This window comes from Entelurus aequoreus, linkage group LG02 (genome assembly GCF_033978785.1).
Source record: "Entelurus aequoreus isolate RoL-2023_Sb linkage group LG02, RoL_Eaeq_v1.1, whole genome shotgun sequence".
Lineage (NCBI taxonomy): Eukaryota > Metazoa > Chordata > Actinopteri > Syngnathiformes > Syngnathidae > Entelurus > Entelurus aequoreus.
The window spans coordinates 18,741,179-18,764,612 of NC_084732.1; the positions used below are offsets into that span (position 1 = coordinate 18,741,179).

General features: G+C 35.1%; 1 long non-coding RNA gene across 2 annotated transcripts; it reads left to right on the forward strand.

Moving 5' to 3' along the window:
* The first annotated feature begins 957 nt into the window (after positions 1–957).
* Positions 958–23,090, forward strand: LOC133631431 (uncharacterized). Of its 2 annotated transcripts, none has more exons than XR_009821466.1 (3): positions 958–1,085; positions 19,817–19,931; positions 22,964–23,090. It is a non-coding gene; the product is annotated as an uncharacterized LOC133631431 (long non-coding RNA). The 2 variants fall into 2 exon arrangements; XR_009821465.1 differs by lacking the exon at positions 958–1,085 and adding an exon at positions 1,242–1,261.
* The last annotated feature ends 344 nt before the right edge of the window (positions 23,091–23,434 follow it).

A 23,434-nucleotide genomic window follows, 5' to 3' on the forward strand; every position in this document is an offset into this window, starting at 1 on the left:
AATAATACTGTAAAGATGTAACTCCGCCCCTTTTGTGCCAACAACCAGTAAGTGGCGAGCTTGTTTCCTTTTAAGTTTAGTTTGAAAAAGAAACAAGAACACAAGTTTGACCTTCTTTATACTAGTATTTGACTTAATTAGACAAACACCCTCACAAAAATGACATAATTGGTGATATGAAAGATGTAACTCCGCCAACCAGGAAGTGGTGAGTCTTTTGCTTGTTTCCTTTTATGTTTAGTTTGAAAAAAGTAACAAGAACACAACTTTTACCATATTCATACTAGCATTTGAGTTAATTGGACAAACACCCTCACAAAAATGACATAATTGGTGATATGAAAGATGTAACTCCACCCCTTTTGTGCCAACAACCAGGAAGTGGTGAATCTTTTGCTTGTTTCCTTTTAAGTTTAGTTTGAAAAAAGTAACAAGAACACAACTTTGACCATCTTCATCCTGGTATTTCAGTTAATTGGACAAACACCCTCACAAAAATGACATAATTGATGATATGAAAGATGTAACTCCGCCCCTTTTGTGCCAACAACCAGGAAGTGGTGAGTCTTTTGCTTGTTTCCTTTTAAGTTTAGTTTGAAAAAAGTAGTTAGAACACAACGTTGACCATCTTTACACTAGTATTTGAGTTAATTAGACAAACACCTTCACAAAAATGACATACTTGGTGATATGAAAGATGTAACTCCGCCCCTTTTGAGCCAACAACCAGGAAGTGGTGAGTCTTTTGCTTGTTTTCTTTTAAGTTTAGTTTGAAAAATGTAACAAGAACACAACTTTGACCATCTTTATACTAGTATTTGAGTTAATTGGAGAAACACCCTCACAAAAATGACATAATTGGTGATACGAAAGATGTAACTCCACCCCTTTTGTGCCAACAACCACGACGCGGTGAGTCTTTTGCTTGTTTCCTTTTTTTAGTCTGAAAAAAGTAAGAAGAACACAACTTTGACCATAAAAATACTAGTAGTTGACTTAATTGGACAAACACCCTCACAAAAATGACATAATTGGTGATACGAAAGATGTAACTCCACCCCTTTTGTGCCAACAACCACGACGCGGTGAGTCTTTTGCTTGTTTCCTTTTAAGTTTAGTCTGAAAAAAGTAAGAAGAACACAACGTTGACCATAAAAATACTAGTAGTTGACTTAATTGGACAAACACCCTCACAAAAATGACATAATTGGTGATACGAAAGATGTAACTCCGCCCCTTTTGTGCCAACAACGAGGAAGTGGTGAGTCTTTTGCTTGATTCCTTTTAAGTTTAGTTTGAAAAAAAGTAGCTAGAACACAAATTTGACCATCTTTACACTAATATTTCAATTAATTAGACAAACACCCTCACAAAAATGACATAATTGGTGGTATGAGACGTTTTTTTGTCACCTCATTTAGCTAGTACTTTACTTCCCGTGTTTACTTCCTGTTTAGCTACACAAATGAAAGAGACAGAAAATAGGTCTCTCAAAACACTCATTAGGGAGTTTTTCCACCCTTGGTTGTCATGGTTACTTATAGTAGAAGTATTTCATTTTATGTTTTTGGTATATGTACAACATTTTAAGGATGTTAATGTTTTATTCCGTATCTGCTCGCCCAATAATCACTGAGGGTTCTTTAAAAAGGAGGTCATGTGACACTCGGCAGGGAATGCTACTGTGTGTGTGTGAGACAGTAGGAAAGGTGTGTGTGTGTGTGTGTGTGTGTCGGCGGAATTGTGACCACTGATTTCTGTCAATCTCAGCCTTTATTCTCCTCCCGAGCATCTGAAGACAGATGGGGGATCTTTGGGGGTGGGAACAGCATCCCAGGGAGGTGGGGGGTTAGAGGGGTGCGTTCAAAGCCAGCGTGCTCAGTGACGATCCTGCGTCAGATCCTTTTGCCGTTTGAAAAGTTCATATGAGCGCGGAAGAAAGCCGCCGGGAGAGCGTCTTTGCAAACTCAATGAGAGTTTATCACGTGAAACAGAAAGGCTCAGGCGCCGCTTGAGGTGCAAACGTGCTGTGGAGGCCCCCCCCCTCACACACACACACACACACACACACACACACACACACACACACACACACACACACACACACACACACACACACACACACACACACACCTTCCCTCAAAGAAATCTGGGTCTTTTATGAATAAGCTATCTCAGTCACTGCTGTCGTCTCTCATCGCTTGTGGCCCCTAAACTCACGAGAAAAACATGAAATGATACTACAACGATTAAAAAAAAGCATTGCCGTTTTTTAGTTTTTTCTCTCTCGTAAAGTCGAAGTTTACGTGAAAATAATGATTTGAAAGACAATCAGAAAGTGATGTCGAATGTCACGTTACTACAAAGATAAACGTTGCCATACTGTATATAAGAAAAAGTTTCAAGATTTGCTCTAATACATTTTTGAAATAAAGCAGATTACCAGAGACAAATTACAAATTTTTTGCAAAAAATTTTTTGGAAAGCGAAAAAGTTCTAATTTTTCCCCCCAATTTTTTTTTGCAATGTTACAATAAAAATCATGAATTGACAACAGTAAAGTCATAAATTTAAGAAGAACATTTTGCAATACTAAAAAAAAAACAGTTGTAACTCCTTTATACACAAAATTCCTGATTTTAAAAAAAAGTCCTAATTTTAAAGGAAAGTGAAATAATACTACAACGATAAAAAAAAAGCATTGCCGTTTTTTGTTTTTTCAATCTCGTAAAGTCAAAGTTTACGTGAAAATATTTATTTGATAGACAGTCAGAAACGTCACATTACTATAAACATGAACGTCCTCATTCTAAAGGAAAGTCATAATTGTTCAACAATATTAGTGCAATGTTACAAGAAAAAGTTTTATGTGCAAAAGTCATTATAAAAAAAGGGAGAGAGAATTTTTTTTTTAATAAAAATATAAAAATATATTAAGTCATTTTTTCAAGGAAATAGAATCATTTTATGTCCAACGTTGCTGTAAACTGAGTTGTAATTTTACTAGAATAATGTTGCAATCTCATGAGAAAATTACAAATTTACATGAAAAAATGTCAAAATTTTATGTTACAAATCAAATATTACATAACATTTTTCTGCAAATATTACGTAAAATAAATTCCAGATTTTATATGGAGATATTACAACTAATTTACGCAAAAACGTATGCAAAATAATAACGCTAGGAAAAGTACCCAATGAGGGGAAAGTCATACATTTACAAGAAAACTTTAAAAGTTGTATTATTTCACCAAAAAAAAAAAAATTACAAAAAAGGTAATGTTATGTAAAAACATAAATTATAAAAATACAAAAATGTAGTAAGTAATTTTTTCAAGAAAATAGAATAATTTTATGTCCAACGTTGCTGTAAGCTGAGTTGTAATTTTATTTCAGAAATGTTACATTTTACTTGAATAATGTTTGCAATACTAAAAAAACAGTTGTAACTCTTTGTAGACAAAATCCTGATTTTACAAAAAAGTCCCAATTTTAAAGGAAAGTCATAATTGTTCAATAATATTAGTGCAATGTTATAAGAAAAAGTTTTATGTGCAAAAGTCCTGATAAAAACAGTAGAGAAAAACAATTTCCATCCATTTTCTACCGCTTGTCCCTTTTGGGGTTGTGGGGGGTGCTGGAGCCTATCTCAGCTGCATTCGGGCGGAAGGCGGGGTACACCCTGGACAAGTCGCCACCTCATCGCAGGGCCAACACAGATAGACAGACAACATTCACACTCACATTCACACACTAGGGCCAATTTAGTGTTGCCAATCAACCTATCCCCAGGTGCATGTTTTTGGAGGTGGGAGGAAGCCGGAGTACCCGGAGGGAACCCACGCAGTCACGGGAGAACATGCAAACTCCACACAGAAAGATCCCGAGCCCGGGATTGAACTCAGGACTACTCAGGACCTTCGTATTGTGAGGCACATGCACTAACCCCTGTGTCACCGTGCTGCCCAGAAAAACAATTTAAAATATAAAAATAAACAAATATTCTATTGTAAGTCATTTTTTCAAGAAAATAGAATAATTTTATGTCCAATGTTGCTGTAAGCTGAGTTGTAATTTTATTTCAGAAATGTTACATTTTACTAGAATAATGTTTGCAATACTAAAAAAAAAACAGTCGTAACTCTTTGTAGACAAAATTCCTGATTTTACAAAAAAGTCCTAATTTTAAAGGAAAGTCATAATTGTTCAACAATTTTAGTGCAATGTTACAAGAAAAAGATTTATGTGCAAAAGACATGATGAAAAAAGGAGAGAAAAAAAATGTAAATGATAAAAATACAAATTTTTTCTATAGTAAGTCATTTTTTCAAGAAAATAGAATAATTTTATGTTTAACGTTGCTGTAAGATGAGTTGTAATTTTGCTAGAATAATGTTGCAATCTCATGAGAAAATTACAAATTTACATGAAAAAATGTCAAAATTTTATGTTACAAATCCAAATATTACATTACATTTTTCTGCAAATATTACGTGAAATAAATTCGAGATTTTGTATGGAGATATTACAACAACTTCCGGCCACGCGCATGCTCTTGCCGTGGCCGCAAATATGTCCATAAGGGCATGGGGGTCCTCTTCTTCCCCCATGCGCTGCACGGTGATGGCCGCTGACGTTGGCCGTGCCTAGTGTGTGTGTGCGTGTGACAATCATTGGTACTTTAACTTTAACTTAACTTTAATTTTACAGTTGCAAAACAGAACATGTTACAAATGTACACACAAAAGCCATACATTTGCTAAGATAATATTAATTAATAAAACATTTTTTGGTACAAATGTTTAAACTTTACATAAGAATATCTCAATATAAAAAGTATGTTAACATTTTTTATGGTAAAACATAATTTTCAAAAGGACAATGATTATATACAGTATTTTTCTAAACAACAATAATGCAGCAGTATTACCAGAAAATGTCAAAACATTTTAAGAATAATGTCATAAGTCAAAGAAGTCATACATTTACAAAGAAACTTAAAAGTTTAAACTTTGTGAACGAAAATTCAGATTGTTATGTAACAAAAGTCATAATTTTACACAAACGATTTTGCATTTTTACAATTTTTTTTCATTTATAAGAATAATCTCACAAAATGACAACCAAAAATGATACAACAAATACAACTACTCTATTAAACATAACAGACTTATAATACACATTTTATGCAATTGTATATATATATATTGCTTGGCACTCAGCATCAAGGGTTAGAATTGGGGGGTTAAATCACCAAAAATGATTCCCGTGCGTGGCCACCGCTGCTGCTCACTGCTCCCCTCACCTTCCAGGGGGTGAACAAGGGGATGGGTCAAATGCGGAGGATAATTTCACCACACCTTGTGTGTGTGTGTGTGTGACAATCATTGGTACTCATTGCCTCTTAACTCAATCATTGGTACTCATTGCCTCTTAACTCAATCATTGGTACTCATTGCCTCTTAACTTTAATTTTACAGTTGCAAAGCAGAACATGTTACAAATGTACACACAAAAGCCATACATTTGCTAAGATAATATTAATTAATAAAACATTTTTAGGTACAAATGTTTCAACTTTACATAAGAATATCTCAATATAACAAGTAAATGTTACATTTTTTTTATGGTAAAACATAATTTTCAGAAGGACAATGATTATATATTTTTTTAAACAACAATATTGCAGTAGTATTACTAGAAAATGTCAAAAACATTTAAGAATAACGTCATAAGTCAAAGAAGAAGTCATACATTTACAAAGAAACTTAAAAGTTGTAACTTTGTGAACAAAAATTCAGATTACCGGTATGTAAAAAAAGTCATCATTTTAAACAAACGATTTTGCATTTTTACAATTTGTTTTAATTTTATAAGAATAATCTCACAAAATGACACAACCAAAAATTATACAACAAATACAACTACACTAATAAACATAACAGACTTATAAAACACATTTTATGCAATTGTATATATATATTGCTTGGCACTCAGCATCAAGGGTTGGAATTGGGGGGTTAAATCACCAAAAATGATTCCCGGGCGTGGCCACCGCTGCTGCTCACTGCTCCCCTCACCTCCCAGGCGATGAGCAAGGGGATGGGTCGAATGCAGAAGATAATTTCACCACACCTAGTGTGTGCGTGTGACAATCATTGGTACTTTAACTTTAACTTAACTTTAATTTTACAGTTGCAAAACAGAACATGTTACAAATGTACACACAAAAGCCATACATTTGCTAAGATAATATTATTTAATAAAACATTTTTAGGTACAAATGTTTCAACTTTTCATAAGAATATCTCAATATAACAAGAATATTTTGCAGAAAAAACATAATTTTCAGAAGGATGCTAATCATATTTTTTCGAAGGAGAATAATACAGTAATATTACACGAAAATGTCATAATTTTCAGAGAAAAAAGTCAAAATTGCACGTTGAAAAGTGGTAACTGTCAGAATAATGTTGCAAGATGACAACAAAAAGTCCATGAAAAACATTGGACCAATCAGGTGCAAAAAACATTTTTAGGTACAAATGTTTCAACTTTTCATAAGAATATCTCAATACAACAAGAACATTTTGCCTAAAAAACATAATTTTCAGAAGGATGCTAATCATATTTTTTCAAAGGAGAATAATACAGTAATATTACACGAAAATGTCATAATTTTCTGAGAAAAAAAGTCAAAATTGCACTTTGAAAAGTGGTAGTTGTCAGAATAATGTTGCAAGATGACAGGAAAAAGTCCATGAAAAACATTGCAGGAAGTGTTTGGTGTTGATATGGAAAGTACTGTGGCAGCTGCAGATGAACTTTGACCTTGTTGTTCCACAAATTGGCCGCTTCCCTCTGAGCAGGACCGTCCTCCCCACTAGTCGCCATGAAAGAAGCCGCGAGGCGGTCGAATTCAGAGACGAGGAAACATCACCGCGACGGGATGAGGATAATTGTCTGGGTTCGGCGTTGAGACGTAATTACCGGCGGCCATTATTGTCCCGCGCCTGTGGGTGTTTTTGTGCGGCGTGCGGGAACAACATCACAAAGGTGTGACTTGCCGGCGCCCGACGTGTCGCCGGGCAGACAAAGGCGAGCGGCGGCGGCGGCAGCATCGGGAGCGCCCCGCTCGGGCCCCCGTCACGCTACTTTGCCGTCAGCCTGACAGATGGCGTGGGCCCCGTGTGAGGCCTTGGCAGAGAGCACGGCGGCGGCGTCTTCAAAGGGCCTGTGTAATGCGGCGCTGTGAGAAAGTGACGCTAATGAAAGGCAGTCTCGTAGAAATGTAGGAAAACATCAGGTAGGCTCGCTTGTTTGTCGTCTTTGAAAGAACGCCGTGACAAACGTCTCTGTCCCGCTGGAACAAAGAAGATAATGTTCAAAGATGGCCTCCCACACCGACGCTGACTCATTTCTTGCTAAATGGTCAGCTTGCCGCAGAGTTAGCGCCGATTATGACGCCATCTTGGTCCGTAATGTCACAGCCTGGCTTGTCAGCCTTTGTTTGCATTCATCACAACTCTCTTTGTGTTTTTCAGCGGGTGTTGCCGTCTCTTTAAGGGCATATTTACACTCCCAGGTTCGAGTCACACAAACACCATCTTTGTGCCCTCGTGTGGTGATTCTGAATTTAATATCCGCCAATGGGAATACAAAACAGTGTAACAGACAGGTCACGTACACCCACGGCAAACAAATACACACCCGTGGTAAATTAAAAGGATAGTGAACTATTAAACGGATAAATATGGTCTTTATGTGGTACATTGACTAATAAATAATCCAAAAACAAGATTGAATTCTGAGGTTACCTTTATTTAAACCGATGGAAGAAAGAACACTTACATTAAATTAAATTAAATTAAATTACATTAAATTTTATTTAATTTTATTTAATTTTATTTAATTTATTTAATTATAGTTTATATGATGTAACACTGTATTTTCATATTTTATTTATATTTACATTCATTTTTAAAATCACCTACTGATAGTTTTTTTTAAATTATATTTGTTCTTAATTATTGTCTAAAACGTAGAGATGTCCGATAATGGCTTTTTTGCCGATATCCGATATTCCGATATTGTCCAACTCTTAATTACCGATTCCGATATCAACCGATAACGATATATACAGTCGTGGAATTAACACATTATTATACCTAATTTTGTTGTGATGCCCCGCTGGATACATTAAACAATGTAACAAGGTTTTCCAAAATAAATCAACTCAAGTTATGGAAAAAAATGCTAACATGGCACTGCCATATTTATTATTGAAGTCACAAAGTGCATTATTTTTTTTTAACATGCCTCAAAACAGCAGCTTAGAATTTGGGACATGCTCTCCCTGAGAGAGCATAAGGAGGTTGAGGTGGGCGGGGTTGGGGGGGGGGGTGTAGCGGGGGGTGTATATTGTAGCGTCCCGGAAGAGTTAGTGCTGCAAGGGGTTCTGGGTATTTGTTCTGTTGTGTTTATGTTGTGTTACGGTGCGGATGTTCTCCCGAAATGTGTTTGTCATTCTTGTTTGGTGTGGGCTCACCGTGTGGTGCATATTTGTAACAGTGTTAAAGTTGTTTATACATCCACCCTCAGTGTGACCTGTATGGCTGTTGACCAAGTATGCATTGCATTCACTTGTGTGTGTGAAAAGCCGCAGATATTATGTGATTGGGCCAGCACGCAAAGGCAGTGCCTAAAAGGCACGCCCCCAATATTATTGTCTGGGTGGAAATCGGGAGAAATTCGGGAGAATGGTTGCCCCGGGAGATTGTCGGGAGGGGCACTGAAACTCTGGAGTCTCCCGGGAAAATCGGTAGGGTTGGCAATTATGACTGGGAGACGCAACTGCTCTGTACTTCTCCCTACGTCCGTGTACCACTCCGTACAGCGGCGTTTTAAAAAGTCATAAATTTTACTTTTTGAAACCGATACTGATCATTTCCGATATTGCATTTATCGGCCGATAATATCGGCAGTCCGATGTTATCGGACATCTCTACTAAAAAGCTATGCATAACACAAATGTCCAGTGCAAAGGATGTTGGCTGCAAGGAGGATTAATAAAAAGGAATAACTTTTTTTTTTTTCTAATTAAATGAAAACAAATTCAGGCTAGCTAAGTATATGTCTTTGAAAGAACGGCGTGACAAACGTCTCTGTCCCGCTGGAACAAAGAAGATAATGTTCAAAGATGGCCTCCCACACCGACGCTGACTAATTTCTTGCTAAATGGTCAGCTTGCCGCAGAGTTAGCCATCTTGGTTCGTAATATATTTTGTTATTGTTCATGTTTGTTTATCAACAAGACAGGAAAATGTGCTAATTTTGACTGAAAGAGTGGTAATGATTCCCGTGCGCGGCCACCGCTGCTGCCCACTGCTCCCCTCACCTCCCAGGGGGTGAACATGGGGTTGGGTCAAATGCAGAGGACACATTTCACCACACCTAGTGTGTGTGTGACAATCATTGTAACTTTAACTTTAACTTTAATTTCTAACAAAAAACTTAGTTACACAATATTACAATAAATTATAGTTATGCATAAAAAGATGTGATTTTATTAGAATAATGACACACTATTACAAGAAAATGTAATATTATTAATTTTAAAAGACTAATGTCACAATACAACAAGAAATGTCATTGTTATGCAGAAAAATGTGTGATTTTTACAAGAATAAGGTCACAATATTGCAGAAGTATCATATTGGTATGCAGATGAGTATGTGATTGTATTATCAATCAATCAATGTTTATTTATATAGCCCTAAATCACAAGTGTCTCAAAGGGCTGTACAAGCCACAACGACATCCTCGGTACAGAGCCCACATACGGGCAAGGAAAACTCACCCCAGTGGGACGTCAATGTGAATGACTATGAGAAACCTTGGAGAGGACCGCATATGTGGGTAACCCCCCCCCCCCCCCCCCCCTCTAGGGGAGACCGAAAGCAATGGATGTCGAGTGGGTCTGACATAATATTGTGAAAGTCCAACACATCAGCGAAAGTCCAGTCCCTAGTGGGGCCAGCAGGAACCATCCCGAGTGGAGACGGGTCAGCAGCGTAGAGATGTCCCCATCTGATGGACAGGCTAGCAGTCCACCCCGGGTTGGGAGCAGAGTAGAAAAGAAAAGAAACGGCAGATCAACTGGTCTAAAAAGGGAGTCTATTTAAAGGCTAGAATATACAAATGAGTTTTAAGATGAGACTTAAATGCTTCTACTGAGGTAGCATCTCTAACTTTTACCGGGAGGGCATTCCATAGTATTGGAGCCCGAATAGAAAACGCTCTATAGCCCGCAGACTTTTTTTGGGCTCTGGGAATCACTAATAAGCCGGAGTTCTTTGAACGCAGATTTCTTGCCGGGACATATGGTACAATACAATCGTCAAGATAGGCAGGAGCTTGACCGTGTAGTATTTTATACGTAAGTAGTAAAACCTTAAAGTCGCATCTTAGGTGCACAGGAAGCCAGTGCAGGTGAGCCAGTATAGGCGTAATATGATCAAACTTTCTTGTTTTTGTCAAAAGTCTAGCAGCCGCATTTTGTACCATCTGTAATCTTTTAATGCTAGACATAGAGAGGCCCGAAAATAAAACGTTACAGTAATCGAGACGAGATGTAACGAACGCATGGATAATGATCTCAGTATCGCTTGTGGACAAAATGGGACGAATTTTAGCGATATTACGGAGATGAAAGAAGGCCGTTTTAGTAACACTCTTAATGTGCGACTCAAACGAGAGAGTTGGGTCGAAGATAATACCCAGATTCTTTACCGAGTCGCCTTGTTTAATTGTTTGGTTGTCAAATGTTAAGGTGGTATTATTAAATAGATGTCGGTGTTGAGCAGGACCGATAATCAGCATTTCCGTTTTCTTAGCGTTGAGTTGCAAAAAGTTAGCGGACATCCATTGTTTAATTTCATAAAGACACGCCTCCAGCTGACTACAATCCGGCGTGTTGGTATTAGAATAATGTGTCAATATTACACGAAACATAATTTTATAAATGTTATAAGAATAGTGTCACACTATTCAAATGTCATTGTTATGCAGAAAATATGTAATTTTAGAAGAATAATGTCACAATATTAAAAAAATGCAATAAATATGCAGAAAACATAATTTTACAAGAATAATGTCACAATGTTATTCAAAAAACAGTCTTATTATATCACAAAAATGTCATACTGTTAAACAGGAAAATATGGGATTTTTCAAGAATAATGTCAAAATATTACAAAATATTGTTTATATTGTTAAGCAGAAAAAGCTGTGATTTTATAAGAATAATGTCACACTATTACAAGAAAACTTGGTATTAATTTTACAAGAATATTGTCCCAATATTACAAGAAATATCACATTTTTATGCAGAAAAATATGTGATTTTTTTTATACAAGAAAATGTCATAGTAATAATTTCAAAATAATAATGTTGCAATATTAGAAGAAAACGTCATTGTTATGCAAAAACAGATGTGATTTTGATAAAATAATGTCACAATATTACAATAAATTTAATATATTTGTAAAAAAGATGTAATTTTAAAATTTTATGTCACATTATTACAAGAAAATAAAATATAGATATACAAAATCATATTTTTAAGCAGGAAAAGGTGTGGTTTCATCAGAATAATGTCACAATATTATACAAAAACGGTCATATGTGGGCTCTGAACCGAGGATGTAGTTGTGGCTTGTGCAGCCCTTTGAGACACTTGTGATTTAGGGCTATATAAATAAACATTGATTGATTGATTGATTTATTGATTGATATTGTTATGTAGAAAAAGATGTGATTTTTAAAGAATAATGTCACAATAGTACCATTTTTTTTATATATTTGTAAGAAAATATGTAATTTTAGAAGAATGTCCCATTATTACAAGAAAATTAAATATATATATATATATATATATGCAGGAAAAAAAGATACAGTTAATATGCAGAAAAAGGTAGGATTTCATAAAAAATATTTTACAATATTATACAAAAAAATGTCATATTGTTATGAAGGAAAGCATGATTTAATAGGAATAATGTCGCAATATTACAAACAAAATCATATTTTTAATTGTTAATCTCACAATATTACCGAAAAATTTATATACTTGTAAAAAAGATGTAATTTTAGAAGAATAATGTCCCATTAATACAAGAAAATAAAAAGATATGCAGGGAAAAAAGATGCAGTTAATATGCAGAAAAATATATGATTTCATAAGAAAAATGTTACAATATTATACAAAAACTGTCATATTGGTATGTAGAAAAAGATGTGATTTTACAAGATTAATCTCACAATATTACAAAAAAATTTATATATTTGTAAAAAATATGTAATCTTAGAAGAATAATGTCCCATTATTACAAAAATATATATATATAGATATGCAGGGAAAAAAGATGCAGTTAAAATGCAGGAAAATATATGATTTTATAAGAAAAATGTTACAATATTATACAAAAAAAATTCATATTGGTATGAAAGAAAAAATTCTTTAATAGGAATAATGTGCAATATTACAAACAAAATCATGTTGTTAAGCAGGAAAAGATGCAATTTTACAAAAATATCACAATATCAAAAAAAAGTAATTGCTATGCAGAAAAAGATGTGATTTTACAAAATAATGTCACAAATGCAATTAAGATGCAGAAAACATATGATTTTATAAAAATAATGTCACAATATTATTCAAAAAGCTGTCCAATGCACCCAACAGTGTATGAGGAACTAAGTCTAAGTACAGTAAGTATTTATTCAAATTGTTGTGGAGGGAAAAATACATATTTTGTAAGAACAATGTCACAATATTACAAAAAAGGGTCAAATTGTTAAATCACAAAACAATGTCATATTGTTAGGCAGGAAAATATGTGATTGTATTAGAATAATGTCACAATATTAAACAAAAATGTCATCTTGTTATGGAAGAAAACATGGGATTTAATAAGAACAATGTCACAATACTACAAGAAAATCTAATAGGCAGAAAAATATGCAATTTTACATAAGGACAGTCACAATAATAAAATTGTTTTTACTGTTATGCAGATTTAGATGTGATTTTATGAGAATAACGTCACAATATTACAACCTCTGATATGTACGTTATATCATCTTAAAACTGATTGTTTTGATGACCAACTTTCATGGCATTATAAACAATAGGAGGATGCCGGTGGGATGCATTGTGGTGGTCTTTCTGTACAGCTGTTGTATTGGGTCTGCTTAGATTGAACGGCTAATATCTTGGAGAGAAAAAACTAAACAAAAGCGAGAATGTTCCACATGGCTGATGTTGGCGAATGTTGAGTGACAGCTCGGTGGTTCCTGGTAGGGGGCTCACCGCTCCCATGTTGGACGGGCTCAGTGGAGCGAGAGTGCATCTGTCATAGAGACCGTGGACCCCACCCGGTTCCAGTGGTGGCGAGGGATTTGTTAGCCGCTCTTATAACAAGCAGACCTCTCCTCATTTCAACACCTTCATTTACACCCACCCTTCCTTCCCCGACAAGCTACTGGACTGTACAAGCCTGTCAACGCCGCGCGTGGTTCTTATAGTGGGACAATATACAAAATAATACGAGACGGTGTCGCAATACCGCACTGAACATCACCTTTGACCTTGCTGGCAAGTCTCTCCTCACTGAGACCTTCTATTGAATCTTCTTTATAACTACAAAACCCAAAACCCAAAACCAGTGAAGTTGGCATGTTGTGTAAATCGTAAATAAAAACAGAATACAATGATTTGCAAATCCTTTTCAACTTATATTCAATTGAATAGACTGCAAAGACAAGATATTTAATGTTCGAACTGAGAAACATAAGTTTCTTCAGTTTCTAGGTTTCTAAATCAACCTAGAATTAAGGTTTTGGAATGGCCTTCCCAAAGTCCTGACTTAAACGTGTGGACAATGCTGAAGAAACAAGTCCATGTCAGAAAACCAACAAATTTAGCTGAGCTGCACCAATTTTGTCAAGAGGAGTGGTCAAAAATTCAACAAGAAGCTTGCCAGAAGCTTGTGGATGGCTACCAAAAGCGCCTTATTGTAGTGAAACTTGCCAAGGGACATGTAACCAAATATTAACATTGCTGTATGTATACTTTTGACCCAGCAGATTTGGTCACATTTTCAGTAGACCCATAATAAATTCCTAAAAGAACCAAACTTCATTCATGTTTTTTGTGACCAACAAGTTTGTGCTCCAATCACTTTATCACAAAAAAATAAGAGTTGTAGAAATTATTGGAAACTCAAGACAGCCATGACATTATGTTCTTTACAACTTTTGATCGCGACTGTATATATATATATATATATATATATATATATATATATATATATATATATATATATATATATATATATATATATATATATATATATATATATATATATATATATATATATATATATATATATATATATATATATATATATATATATATGTGTTAAAGTAATGGATATATATATATACGTATATATATATATAAGTGTATATATATATATATATAAGTGTATATATATATACCGTATTTTTCGGACTATAAGTCGCAGTTTTTTTCATAGTTTGGCCGGGGGTGCGACTTATACTCAGGAGCGCCTTATGTTTTGAAATTATTAACACATTACCGTAAAATATCAAATAATATTATTTAGCTCATTCACGTAAGAGACTAGACGTATAAGATTTCATGGGATTTAGCGATTAGGAGTGACAGATTGTTTGGTAAACGTATAGCATGTTCTATATGTTATAGTTATTTGAATGACTCTTACCATAATATGTTACGTTAACATACCAGGCACGTTCTCAGTTGGTTATTTATGCGTCATATAACGTACACTTATTCAGCCTGTTGTTCACTATTCTTTATTTATTTTAAATTGCCTTTCAAATGTCTATTCTTGGTGTTGGGTTTTATCAAAAAAAATTTCCCCAAAAAATGCGACTTATACTCCAGTGCGACTTATATATGTTTGTTTCCTTCTTTATTATGCATTTTCGGCCGGTGCGACTTATACTCCGGAGCGACTTATACTTATATAAATACGGTATATATAAGTATATACAGTATATATATATATACATATATATATATATATATGTGTGTGTGTGTGTGTGTGTGTGTGTGTGTGTGTGTGTGTGTGTGTGTGTGTGGGTGTGTGTGTGTGTGTGTATATATACACTACCGTTCAAAAGTTTGGGGTCACCCAAACAATTTTGTGGAATAGCCTTCATTTCTAAGAACAAGATTAGACTGTCGAGTTTCAGATGAAAGTTCTCTTTTTCTGGCCATTTTGAGCGTTTAATTGACCCCACAAATGTGATGCTTCAGAAACTCAATCTGCTCAAAGGAAGGTCAGTTTTGTAGCTTCTGTAACGAGCTAAACTGTTTTCAGATTTGTGAACATGATTTGCACAAGGGTTTTCTAATCATCAATTAGCCTTCTGAGCCAATGAGCAAACACATTGTACCATTAGAACACTGGAGTGATAGTTGCTGGAAATGGGCCTCTATACACCTATGTAGATATTGCACCAAAAACCAGACATTTGCAGCTAGAATAGTCATTTACCACATTAGCAATGTATAGAGTGTATTTCTTTAAAGTTAAGGCTAGTTTAAAGTTATCTTCATTGAAAAGTACAGTGCTTTTCCTTCAAAAATAAGGACATTTCAATGTGACCCCAAACTTTTGAATGGTAGTGTGTATATATATATATATATATATATATATATATATATATATATATATATATATATATATATATATATATATATATATATGTATGTATGTATGTATGTATGTATGTATGTATGTATGTATGTATGTATGTATGTATGTATGTATGTATGTATGTATGTATGTATGTATGTATGTATGTGTATATATATATATATATATATATATATATATATATATATATATATATATATATATATATATATATATATATATATATATATATATATATATATATATATATATATATATATATATATATATATATATACATATATATATATACATATATATATATATATACACACATATATATATATATATTAAAGTAATGGATATATAATTAAGAATTAATATAATTGGATGTTAAGAGTATGTGAAAGTTGGACTCCTACCTTGTTTACTTCCATGACAATCTCTTCTTAAAGTTTTTTTAATCAATCAGAAATATTACGCAGCTAAAATGCGCCAAACAAGGATGAGTGTGGAGAGTGTCTCGCATTTCTCCCATCATGCTTTGTAATTCATTTAAATGTGTCTAATTCTGAATTGTTTATAGTATCCACAAATTGTGTTACATTGTGTTATGTCTAAACCATGTCTGTTGACATTTTGTGTTGGTTCGATGTTTTCTTTTTTACACCATTGACTAGGGAAGGTTGTTAGCATTGGTTCATATAATCAGTCAAAGCGTAGACCATGCGCACAATTCCGCCAATATTCAGCTTGGTTTTGGGTTCTGTGTGAAAGGCACAGGTGAATAAACGCTGCCAGTGGGACATTTGCGACCCCTACCCGTTGGTGCGCCGGCTAAGAATAACAAAGGTTGCGGAATTTGTGAGCGCCATCAAAGATTCTTTTTGACGGCGCGACCTTGTTTCCTCGGGAGCAGGAGATACACAGTGAGCTGGAGGCGGCCCACAAGTCAGGGGAAGAAGAGGAGGGACGGGATGGTGGGGGTTTGGATCGGGGGCAGAGAGTGGAAGAGGTGGGGCAACTTCAAACCCTCACATGAAAAGGAATAAATAATTGCTTCTGCTGTTTTTGTTGTTGTGATTGGGATCGGGCTGAGCAGCGAGTGGCGAGCAGGAAGCTTTGATTCCTGAAGAGGACTCCTCCTGTCCGCGGCTCAGCCCCGAGACGCCGGACACGCTGATTAAAGTCCTGTTTGCTTTAACCTTCTCTCTCTGGACCCCAGAGGGGGTCCTGCTCCCTCCCAAGATGAATCAGTTCTATTTGCTGCTTCATCTACATTTAGATGTTACACTCGGCATTTAGAGATGCCCCACCCCATCCAATATGTATTTATAGCTAATACAGAGCACGGCTTACACCGGGAAATTCATACAGGGGTGCCTTGATTTTTGTTCCGAACGTTGCGATGAGAACCGAATCGTAAAAGCAATTTTTCCGCTAAGAAATATTATCTGTTCCAGACAAATTCTATAGAGAATAATTCCAGATGCCCAGAATCTTCCATAATGTAGTTTGTGTAACGGATGAACAGTAATCGAAGTTGACTTATATACATACTTGCCAACCTTGAGACTTCCAAATTGGGAGATTTGGGGGGTGTGTATATATATATATATATATATATATATGTATGTATGTATGTATGTATGTATGTATGTATGTATATATATATATATATATATATATATATATATATATATATATATATATATATATATATATATATATATATATATATAAATAAAATAAATACTTGACTTTCAGTGAATTCTAGCTATATATATATATATATATATATATATATATATATATATATATATATATATATATATATATATATATATATATATAAATAAAATAAATACTTGACTTTCAGTGAATTCTAGCTATATATATATATATATATATATATATATATATATATATATATATATATATATATATATATATATATATATATATATATATATATTAGGGCTGGGAATCTTTGGGTGTCCCACGATTCGATTCAAAATCGATTCTAGGGGTCACAATTCGATTCAAAAACGATTTTTCTTTGTTGTTGTTTTTTTTGTTTTGTTTAGTTTTTTTGAAAACAATACACAACAATACCATAATAATGCAATACAATTTAATTTTGGAGTTCTGAACTTGTAATTTGTTTATTAAGTGGTAATATGTCACATTTGTCCCAATTAACTTTATACCCTGATAAACAGCCATATTCATGGATGACATTATTGATATAAAGAAGAGAGGAGTTAACATGTGACAGGTAAAAAAATTATGTCGTCACAATACATCGATAGCTTATTATACTGAGAGCCAATTTTTATACCATGAATATTATTTTCACTTCTTATTTTTGCAGCTAAGGGTTCAATAACCAAATTAAATAATAATCCAGATGCAGGACATCCCTGTTTTACTCCTCTTTTTAACAAAAAAGGTTCTGAAATATGATTATTGGTTTTGACTGATGCCATGGGCCTTGTATAAAGCATCTTAATCCATTGTATAAAATTATCTCCAAATCCAAATTTACGTAATGTGCAAAACATAAATGAGCAGTTTATGCGGTGGAATGCCTTCTCCGCGTCAACAGTACATGCTGCTGTGGGATAAGGGAGACTTCTAGCATAGTAAATAACATTAAACAATTTCCTTGTATTGTCTGAAGATTGTCGATCTTCCATGAAGCCAGTTTGGTCAGTATGAATTAATATTCCTATTACATTTGATAATCGTGTGGCTAAGATTTTTGCCAAGATTCAAAAGGATTCTCTATTCATTCAATACATAGGATTTCAGCAGGATCTACCCCAGTCTGCTGACATGCAAGCAGAGTAGTAGATTTTTGTAAAAAGCTTTTATAATTGTAAAGGACAATGTTTTATCAACTGTTTTCTCTCTCTATATATACATATAAATAAAATAAATACTTGAATTTCAGTGTTCATTTATTTACACATATACACACATAACACTCCTCTCTACTCATTGTTGTATTTGAAAGTGCAATGCTTGGCAGCCAGTAGCACAGCCTTTGAAGGAGCGTAGGTATGGGCAGTGTAATATTCTGGGTTGGAGTCAATAACCAGGCGAGGTGACGAAGTTACGTCTCTTTACTTCATACTTCAGAACCGACTCACACACTTGCATTAAAGATGTGCTATTTGGATTTACACTGCATGAAAAAAAAATTTGAAAAGGAATTTTACCTTCGCAACCTCATTATACTATTGGCTAAGTTTTATATTTATAAATGTAAGTTTCTCAATACCCGACCAGTTTTTGTGCCTTTAAAAAATATTTAGAACTCTACATTAAAACACTTTCTACCTCCAACAACCAAAAAGCTGTAAAAATTATGATGCTGTGTTCCAAATTCAAGTTATTTACTGAAATTGAGTGAGCCTATGGCTTTGCACTTTGTTTAATTATATATATATATATATATATATATATATATATATATATATATATATATATATATATATATATATATATATATATATATATTGTATTCTATTTCAGTTACTTTGAATTTACAACCCCCTGGCGATGCTTTGTACTGTTTTTGTATTTACTTTGATTATTATTTTCAACTGTTTTGTAAATGTTGAAATGTATAAATAAAGGTTTATAAAAAATAATAATAATAATTAAAAAAATAAATAAATAAAAAGACTCCCACACTTGCCATCAGGGTGCGCAATACAACGTAAACCGTTGGCCAACCAAAAAGTAGCCACAGAACACTATACGGTATAGTGTTCTGTGGTTAGTTTTTGGTTGGCCAAGCAGACGTGAGGACCGGCTGTCCTCACTCAGGTCTGCACGCACCTGGAGGGGGTTTGCCTTAAGTCCGGCTGGAAATCGGGAGAAATTCGGGAGAATGGTTGTCCCGGGAGATTTTCGGGAGAGGCACTGAAATTCAGGAGTCTCCCGGAAAATTCGGGAGGGTTGGCAAGTATGCTTTTATAGCCCTTAATCACAAATGTCTCAAAGGTCTGCTTAAGCAACAACGACATCCTCTGCTCTGATCCCACATCAGGGCAAGAAAAAACTCAACCCAATGGGAAGAACGAGAAACCTTGGAAGGGAACACAGATGTGCGGACCCCCCCTGGGTGACCGGTGCAAGGGATGCCTAATGGATACGGTTATAATGTGAGAGCTTAACCTATTGTTACTATAACAATCTACAAGGTTAATATAGTTGGCTTCTCTTTCTTCCCCTCCATTTATCTGCTTTCTTTTTTATTTCAAGTTATCATTACATATATGTATTGTTGCATTTGAACAACTGTATTGTTGATAATAGAGGTAGATTTATGTTATTATTCATTATCAATAGTGCTATTTCTATTGGTATTTGTATTGCTCCATTTGTAGTGTAATAATGTTCATTGTCATTTCTGTATTATTATTTATTTCACTAACTGCTTCTTTGCTATCACTTTTACCATCATATTTGTACATATCCTATTTGCTGATGTTGTTCTATTGTTGTTGTTGTTGTATTTGCTGTTGTTGTCTCTCTGTCTTATCCCCCTCTTGTCCCCACAATTTCCCCCTCCGTCTTCCCTTTTTTCTCTTTCTATCCCCTCCTGCTTCGACCCCGCTGCAGCAAATAATTATATAAATCGATTTAATAAAGTTAAATACAAATAAGGCAACAAGAGAAGTATCCCACCCTTCTCTTTTGTAAAGTAAATTTGTACAGCTGATACGGGAATCTACATTAATAATATGATTTGCCTGAGTAGCTGGACAGGACAAAAAATACAAATACAATACCAAATACAAATAATGTGAGTGTCCGGTTCATAGTGGGGCCAGCAGAAGATCCTCTTGCGTGTAGACACGTCGGGGTGCAGAGACATCACCGACTGATGCATAAGGAACGGTCCACCCTGGGTCCCGACTTGGAACAGCTAGCGCATTCCTCCGTTGAGGCTGATCCGTGTTCACCTGATAACTTCTCCAAGCAGGAGAGGGGGGCAGAGCAGAAAAGAGAGACGGCAGATCAAAAAAGGGTCTATTTAAAGGCTAGAGCACAGGTGTCAAACTCAAGGCTCAAGGGCCAGATCTGGCCCTCCATCTCATTTTATATGGCCCGTTAAATCCTGCAAATAATGTGTCAATAAAATACCTTATATTTTCTTTCTTTACTTTCTTATTTTCTTACTAAAGGTATTAGGTTGTTTTTTTTTCTAGTTTGACAGGGAAAAAATAGTGTCCAATATTGCAACACATATTATATTAACTAACTTTTTTGGTCAAAATCCAAATAAATACTTAAATATCTGCTTAACTTATGATTTTGAAGCAAGTTATCCATCAAATTGTACACTATAAAAATGACCTTTTACTGTAAAATGGAGGGAATTTTTTTACAGCATATTTTACAGCATAGTTGAAAAAAAAAAAAAATGTTTTTTTTTTTTTTAACAGTAAAATTCTGTTGACTGTAAGTTTTTTTTTTTAAATTTACTGTAAAATCCACGGTTGATGATGGTACCACATTTTATTATGGTAAAAAACTTGCAGGTGAGTTGCCAAAATAAAATTAAACAGCGGTACTGTATCTCTATTTACAGTAATATGTTGTAAAGATAATAATCCAGCTGCCAATTTTTTTCTGTAAAAAAACAGTGGTAAAATCCACAGATTATTTAAATTCCAGTAGCGTGCAGTGAGGTTAATGTCTGGTGAGGCACTGCATCATCACAGTCAGATTTACAAACATATGAACCCTAAATAGTATCTTATTCACCATGTGATTGGCAGAAGTTAACGGATTATGTTTAAAAGCTCATACCAGCATTCTTTACACAACTGTAGCACACAAAAAAGCACGTTTAATAAAAAAAACATTATTATGGTCTTACCTTTCTTGCTGGACAGCCACACAGCCAGCCTTTGCGTGTGTACCACGCCGTTTGAAAAGAACGGGTCTTCTGTCCCGAAGTCAAAAGCAAACCTTTTAGCTCCGGCGTTGGTCTACCTTTAATTATTACCTCCTAAATTAACGCCGGACAGGGGTGCGCAAAGGGCCGGATGCGGTCCGCGGGCCGTACAATGCCCAGGTCTGCTCTAATGGCAGCCATGACTGCGGTGTGAACCTCAATGAAAACAAGTTTGACACTCCTGAGCTAGAGTATTCAAATGAGTTTTAAGATGGTGTAGTAGAATTTCTGACCTTTGACCTGTATTTCTTGTCTTTTAAGAATGTCCGCTCATTTTCAATTCTCTTCTATTTTGTGCCATTGAATGGACCAGTTGTGGGACAAAGGTGAATATGGAGTTATGCCAACCTGTCTACAGAATGTTTAGATTTTCCAAATATGACTAGGAGATACAAGGTTGTTTTGGAACAGACAAAACCAAAACAAAACAATCGTGGCGCATTAGATAACAAACAATGACGCACAAGAGACATATAAAAAATGGCAGAAGACCGGAGCTCGACAGTGATTTTGGCTTGTGTGTGTCTTGTTTACTCCGGAGTAACATGTGGTCTGTCTGCACGGCTAACTTAATTCAACCTGCACTTCTGATAATGGGTAAATACATTTGTTGTACTAAACTACTTTTGTTGCCTGTTTAAGCTTCGGACAATCCACTACAAGATGGGACTTAAATGCTTCTACTGAGGTAGCATCTGTAAATGTTACTGGGAGGGCATTCCAGAGTACTGGAGACCCAATAGAAAACGCTCTAAAGCCCGCAGACTTTTTTTGGGCTCTGGGAATCACTAACAAGCCGGAGTTCTTTGAACGCAGATTTTCTGCCGGGACATATGGTACAATACAACCAGCAAGATAGGATGGAGCTAGACCGTGTAGTATTTTAAACGTAAGTAGTAAAACCTTAAAGTGGCATCTTAAGTGCACAGAAAGCCAGTGCAGGTGAGCCAGTATAGGCGTAATATGATTAAACTTTCTTGTTCTTGTCAAAAGTCTAGCAGCCGCATTTTGTAACCAACTGTAATCTTTTAATGCTAGACATAGGGAGACCCGAAAATAATACGTTAAAGTAATCGAAACAAGACGTAACAAACGCATGAATAATGATCTCAGCGTCGGGGATGGACAAGTAAGCTAGCGTCTTTAGCAGTAGTGAATATGCTAACACATTTAGGAGTGTCTGTGTTAGTATTATTAACTTACAATGGCATTCTTTTTGTATTGTTTCAGTTTCCTAAATTCGCCAAAACGTCGCTGTGGAGTTATTGAGTTTGTTTAGCTGATTGGAGAGCTGGCTTCCACAGCGAGTGGGCCCATGACGATGACTTCTGTTTTGTTTGATCAGCCGTGTGACGGGCACCATTTGGAAACAATGAAGGTATGTAAATAAACATTTACTAAATCTTTCGTACCGGTATATATCTGCGGATTATGGTCCGGTGCGGCTAATATATGTAACCATGTGAGTTTCTTCTAAGCGTTAGCCCGGAAAGTACGGTACATTAAATATATTTGATATCATTGGTAGCCTTCTGTAGTGGCATCGCAAACACAAAAAATTCTAAACACATTTGTGGAATATAAACTTTTTAGTTTCGGAACAATGGCTTACTAACTTCACAAAGGTACCGTATTTTTCGGACTATAAAGCGCACTTAAAATCCTTTGATTTTCTCAAAACTCCACAGTGCGCCTTATAAC